We start from the raw sequence: 7,416 nt of genomic DNA on the forward strand, positions 1-7,416 counted from the left end.
TCCTAGTCTTGTTCTACTCCAGGCCCAGTGTATACTCCAAGTCCCGTCTCAATCCGGTCCCAGTGCCTCTTCTGTCCAACCCCAGTCTGACTCCAGTGTCTACTAAGTATTAGTCCTAGTGTTTGCTTATGTACCTTACTTCCGATACTGCCCTGCTGCATATGTATCATTATTCATACATCTGTGAGGAGGAGTTATATATGACCATCTCTACTTCAAACCTCCCATACCACCAGTGAACAGATACCTAGGTCTCTCCCATGCAATCCAGAGTACCTGGTCCTGACAGGCACAGCATAAAGGGGTGTGGTGGCGATACATCATGTTGTATTAGAGGCAGAGTGGTGATGTGACCTTGTGATTGCATCATCATGACCACCCCCCCTACTACACATTGCCAAGAGTACAAGCATTGTGAAGCAGAGGGAGGTGCCACAATGATGCAATTCAGCAGCGGAGTTATTTGTGTTTGTGTTATGGTGCGGGGGGGTCTGGTGATGGAGCAGGGGGAGGGGTCCAGGTGAGATTTGTCCACCTATTTTTGGGAGCCTCCCGGCCATTCTGGGAGAGTAGGCAAGTATGAGTACATAGTACAAACATATATATATATATACACTAGGGATGAGCGGGTTTGTATTTCTGAAATCCGAACCCCCCCGAGCCCCCCCGATCCGAGTCAAATCCGAGTCAGGCTCGACTTTTCCCACCTGTCTCGGATCTGAAATTGAGGCAAAACATCATCAGCCCGCCTTCCGGATCTCGCAGGTTTTGGATTCTATAAAAGTCCCCGCGTCGGCGCCATTTCTCACTCTGGCTGTGGACACTGAAGAGGGAGGGTGGGAGCTAGGGCTGGCTGGGCTGTATTGTTCTGCTGTTGTCCATAGGGGCTGTGTCCACTCAGTCCATAGGGGCTGACTGGGCTGTGTTGTGCTGCTGTTGTCCATAGGGGCTGGCTGGGCTGTGTTGTGCTGCTGTCATAGGGGCTGGCTGGGCTTTGTTGTGCAGTCAGTTGTCCATAGGGGCAGTGTCCACTCCAAACTCTATAGGGGCTGGCTGGACTGTGTTGTGCAGTGTCCCATAAAGGCTGTAGTCCTAGAGGGGTGCTGTAGTGTTGTCCAGAGGGTGATCTGTGCATCAGGGGTACTCCCCCAAAGTGCACTCCAAAAATGTTTTATTTTTTTTCTGTGTTTGTGAATTGTATGCACTGTGGCTGCACGTGCATCAACAAAGGAGCAGCGCCAAGCGTGCACCTGTGTCATAAGTAAAGGGCCGGCTGGCTTGTCTGTTAAAGGGTGGTGTAACCCCCAAAGTGCACTCCAACAAAAATAAAATAATCTTCTTTTTTTCTGTGTTTGTGTGTGAAATGTATGCACAGTAGCCACACCTGCTTCCCCAAAGCAGCAGTGAGAAGCATGCATCTGTCTGTTAAAGGTGGTGTAACCCCCAAAGTGCGCTCCACAAAAAAGAAAAAATTCTTTTTTTTTCTCTTTGTGAATTGTGTGGGCTGTAGCCGCACGTGCATCCTCAAAGCAGCAGCGAGAAGCATGCGTCTGTCTGTTAAAGGGTGGTGTAAACCTCAAAGTGCGCTCCACAAAAAATAAAAAATTATTTTTATTTCTGTCTTTGTGAATTGTGTGCACTGTAGCTGCACGTGCATCAACAAAGGAGCAGCGCCAAGCGTGCGCCTGTGTCCCATAAGTAAAGAGCCGGCTGGCTCATTTCTTAAAGGGTAGTGTAACCCACAAAGCGCACTAGTATCCAACAATAATAAAAAATTATTTTCTGTGTTTGTGTTCACCTTAGCCGCACGTATATATCAATATAACATAAATGGAGGACCAAACTTTCTCCGATAAAAATAAAATATGGAAAGATCAAGAACCACTTCCTCCTAGTGCTGAAGCTGCTGACACTAGTCATGACATAGACGATAACATGCCATCAACGTCGTCTGCCAAGGCCGATGCCCAATGCCATAGTAGAGGGCATATATAATCCCAAATGACAAAGTTCAGGAAAATGACCTTAAAAAAAAACATTTAAATCATCTGAGGAGAAACGTAAACTTGCCAATATGCCATTTACAACACGGAGTGGCAAGGAACGGCTAAGGTCTTTCCCTATGTTCATGACTAGTGGTTCAACTTCACATGACGATGGAAGCCCTCATCCTGCTAAAAAGTTGGCAAAAGCACAGCGAAGAACTGTGCATTCTAAGAAGATATCACAAATCCCCAAGGAGAGTCCAAGTGTAGTGGCGGTTGCGATGCCTGACCTTCCCAGCACTGGACGGGAAGAGATGGCTCTTTCCACCATTTGCACGCCCTCTGCAAGTGCTGAAAGGAGCACCCACAGTCCACTTGCTGATATGCAAATTGAAGATGTCACTGTTGAAGTACAACTGGATGAGGATACTGGTGTAGCTGGCACTGAGGAGGAAGTTGGCGAGGTGGATTCTGATGGTGATGTGGTTTGTTTAAATCAGGCTCTGGGGGAGACAGTTGTTGTCCGTGGCATGAAAAAGCCCATCACGGTCATGCCTGGGCAGAAGACCAAACATTCCACCTCTTTGGTCTGGCAATATTTCTATCCAAATCCGGACAACAACTGTCTTGCCATATGTACCATATGTAAAGGTGAAATAAGTAGGGGTAGGGATGTTAACCACCTAGGAACATCCTCCCTTATACGTCACCTGCAGCGCATTCATAAAAAGTTACTGTCAAGTTCAGAATCTTTGGCTAAGACCGTAAGCAGTCCAGGGACACCTAAATCCCTTCGTCCTGTTGTATCCAAGCACCTGCAAACCACACCGTCAACTCCCTCTTCGTCAATTTCCTCCTTAGTGAGGATCGGAAGTAGTCCTGCAGGCCATGTCACTGGCATGACTGACTCTCCTATCCGGGATTCCTCCGGAGGATCCTGCATTGCTACGCCTACTGCTGCCACTGCTGCTGTTGCTGCTGGGAGTCATTCATCTTCCCAGAGAGGAAGTAGGAACACCACTACTTTTAGTAAACAATTGACCCTCCAACAGTCCTTAGCGAGGAGGATGAAGTACGACAGCAGTCATCCTGAAGCAAAACATATAACTGAGGCCTTGACTGCTATGTTGGTGTTAGACGTGCATCTGGTATCAGCCATTAGTGCAGTGGGATTTAGACAATTGATGGAGGTAGTGTGTCCCCGGTTCCAAATTCCATCTAGATTCCACTTCGCTAGGCAGGCGATACCGAGACTGTACAGAAACGTCAGAAAAAGTGTCCTCAGTGTCCTGAAAAATGCATTTGTACCCAATGTCCACTTAACCACGGACATGTGGATGAGTGGAACAGGGCAGACTAAGGACTATATGACTGTGACAGCCCACTGGGTAGATGTATCACCTTATCCAGCAACAACAGCAGCATCACCAGTAGCAGCATCTCAGAAACACCAGTTCGATCCAAGGCAGGCTACACTGTGTATCACCGGTTTCAGTAAGAGGCACACCGCTGATAACCTCTTAGAGAAACTGAGGGAAATCATCGCCCAGTGGCTTACCCACTTAGACTCTCCTGGGGATTTGTGATATCTGACAACGCCACCAATATTGTGCGGGTACTACATCTGGGCAAATTCCAGCATGTCCCATGTTTTGCTCACACAATAAATTTGGTGGTGCAGAATTTTCTGAAAAGCGACAGGGGCGTGCAGGAGACGCTTTGGGTGGCCTGAAAAATTTCTGGCCACTTTTGCCGTTCAGCGACTGTGTGCCGAAGACTCTAGCGCCTTCCAAACACTCTTGAACCTGCCCCGCCATCACCTGAAGCAAGAGGTTGTGACTCGGTGGAACTCAACCCTCTATATGCTTCAGAGGATGGAGGAGCAGCAAAAGGCCATTCAAGCCTATACATCCACCTATGACATAGGCAAAGGAGGGGGTATGCACCTGACTCAAGCACAGTGGAGAATGATTTCCGTGTTGTGCAAGGTTCTCCAGCCCTTCGAACTTGCCACACGTGAAGTCAGTTCAGACACTGCCAGCTTGAGTCAGGTCATTCCCCTCATCAGGCTTTTGCAGAAGCCGCTGGAGAAAGTGAAGGATAAGCTAAGATGGAGCGATTCCGCTCAGCATGTGGGACTTGTGGATGAAGCCCTTCATTCGCTTTGCCAGGATTCCAGGGTGGTCAATCTGTTGAAATCAGAGCACTACATTTTGGCCACCGTGCATGATCCTTGGTTTAAAGCCTATGTGGTGTCTCTCTTTCCAGCCAACACAAGCCTGCAGAGGTGCAAAGACCTGTTGGTGAAAACACTGTCAGCTGAAGTGGAACATGACACGTCAACAGCTCCTTCTTCATTTTCTCCCACAACTGGGGCTGCCAGGAAAAAACTTAGGTATCCTAAGCAACCCGCTGGCGGTGATGCAGGGCAGGCAGGACCAAGTTTGGACATCTGGTCCGGACTGAAGGACCTGGCAACAATTTCTGACATGTCTACTGTCACTGCATATGATACTATCAACATTGACAGAATGGTGGAGGATTACATCGGTGACAGCATCCAAGTAGGCATGTCAGACAGTCCGTACCTGTACTGGCAGGAAAAAGATGCAATTTGGAGGCCCCTGTACAAACTGGCTCTATTTTACCTGAGTTGCCCCCCCTCCAGTATGTACTCCGAAAGAGTGTTTAGTGCAGCCGGGAACCTTGTTAGCGAAAGGCATAGGAGGCTGCTTCCACAAAATGTGGAGAAGATGATGTTCATAAAAATGAATTATTAACTCTTCCAGGGAGACCAGCCTCCAGAATGTACAGAGGGACCTGTGGTGGTGGATTCCAGCGGGGACAAATTAATACTCCGTGAGGATGAGGATGTACACAACACTGAAGAGGGTGAGGAATCGGTGGATGAGGAGGATGAGGACAACATCTTGCCTCTGTAGAGCCAGTTTGTGCTGGGACAGATTATTTGCCAGCTTGTTTTGTGGGGGCCCAAACGAACCAATCATTTCAGCCACAGTCGTGTGGCAAACCCTGGCACTGAAATGATTGGTTTGTTAAAGTGTGCATGTCCTGTTTATACAACATAAGGGTGGGTGGGAAGGCCCAAGGACAATTCCATCTTGCACCTCTTTTTTTCTTTGCATTATGTACTGTTTGGGGCCTAGTTTTTCAAACTGCCATCCTGTCTGCCACTGCAGTGTCACTCCTAGGTGGGCCACGTGTTTGTGCCGCCCACTCGTGTCGCTTAGCATAGTCATCCAGCTACCTTGGTGCAACCTTTTTGAGATAAAAACACTATTGTGAGGTTTGAGGTGTTCAGAATAGTCTGGAAATTAGTGGAAATTAATGTTATTGAGGTTAATAATAGCATAGGAGCAGAAAAACCCACAAATTCTGTGATTTTAGCTGTTTTTATGTTTTTTTAAAAAAAATTACAGATCCAAAACACAAAACCCAGAACCCAAAACACGGAAGGGTGGTTTTGGCAAAACCAATCCAGATCCAAAACAAGAAGAAAGGTCCAGATCCAAAACCAAAACACGAAAAGTGGCTGGTGCACACCCCTAATACACACAGTATATATCTATTTCTAATTAGTTTCCATGCTTAACTACACTACTAGAACATTGGGACAAATTTATGTTTTTAATATATATATATATATTAATGTTTGTATTAATTGGCTATGAAGTACATATAAGTAGATTTCTGCTGACAATGATCTTTTTGCTACGCACCATGAGTAACGGAAGTTGATTAGATACATGCTAGTGTCTTTTATGATGTTTTAAGAAGTAATATAATATTTTCAAGTAGAGATGAGCATGGACCCCTGTGTTTTGGTTTTGGTTCTAACTCCACATCATCTTTTGGTTTTGGCAAACTCACCCTCAAGTGTTTTGGTTGTAGATCTGGATGTTTTAAAAATTGACAAAAACACCATTCTATTGATGCTTAATATATCAGATTGAGTCACGGTAGAGGTGTCAAAAATTTGGGGCAATTCTTTTAAGCCCGACCAGATGTCATAATGGTGTTTCATTCTGCTCACAGAGCTGACTCATCCTCATCACCAGTGGGTCTCTTGGGAAAGGTCAGGGTTTTTTTGGCAGCAGCATTTACTAGAGAAACTAAAGCAGGAGACATGTCGTCTTTGTGAGAAATATTTTGGGTGTAAATAATGGGGGGACACCACCATACCCACCATTCCTTGCACTGAAAGGATAACACACTATGCAACTTTTTTTTGCACTAATGGCTTTGTTTTTTACATAGAAAAACACTGACAATTATTTGCAAACACTTGGGGGAATAGGTCTTTGTGAAAATAGTTTTGAGGTGCAGATTAAATGGGAGACACCACTGCACACAGAACAGTAATATATACTGCATCACTTAACTGAACTGAACACACATTTCTTGAAATACTGTACACAATGTAATTTTTTTAAATTCAGTTAGAAAAGACTGCAGTGTTTATTTATTTATTTTTGCTTTAAACAGGAAACATTTTTTTTCAATTGTTTTATATATAACTGAGTAAAAAACTCAAAAAAGTATTTTCGGGGCACAGTAACCTCAACACAGTAGAATATTTTTTGGACAGTTAAACAATATAGTAACTGCAGAAAAAAGTGCAGGTTCACTTTGAGAAACCAAAAACAATCAACAGCAACACAGACAGTAGTCTGCAGTGTGTGCAGGGGAGGATTGGGATGGAGAACCAGGCTGGGAAATTTATAGATGCAGCCCTAATGGGGGCGGGGTCTGTTGAGAGGGTGGGTCTGTGGAGGGGGCAGGATCCCTCCTCATAGGACCTGATTCTAAGTAGAACACAGTTGCGGTCTAACTTGTGTCTTTTGCTGCAGTTGCGTCTGCGACTTTATGCTAATGACGCTACAATTGCATTTTCTGGTGTACAGCCGTGCTTCCGAATATGCAAGAACTGAGATGCCCACTGTCAGTGTCTACATATGCTGCAATCACGCTTTGTGTGTCTTAGATGTCACCATCGGTCGCACTATTGGTAATTTCACCATCCCTATGCTAGGTGCAGATCATCCATCTGAGTATGGTCTCCAATGTGAGCAATTCAGAATCTTTATAGCCAACCCTCTGTAACCACCCAGGAACGCCCAACACATTTCTAGTACACTTCTTGGTGTATGCATCTGAATTCGTACTGCAACTCTGTAAGAACACCATCAGGATGAATGCAAAGTGTAACTCAGATGCATGCGCAGATGAAAAACAATGCACAAGAAAAAAATAAAACACATTGGTTCCCACTGGAAAAAACACACACATTGGCGCTCACAGAAAAAAAAACACACTAGCCCCCACAGGACATTTATACAACAAATTGGCTCCACACGAAAAAAAAAAACCCAAACACTTTGGCCTCAAATGAAAACAATAAAACACATTG

Source organism: Taudactylus pleione, unplaced genomic scaffold (genome assembly GCF_031769625.1).
Source record: "Taudactylus pleione unplaced genomic scaffold, aTauple2 ptg000032l, whole genome shotgun sequence".
Classification (NCBI taxonomy): Eukaryota; Metazoa; Chordata; class Amphibia; order Anura; family Myobatrachidae; genus Taudactylus; species Taudactylus pleione.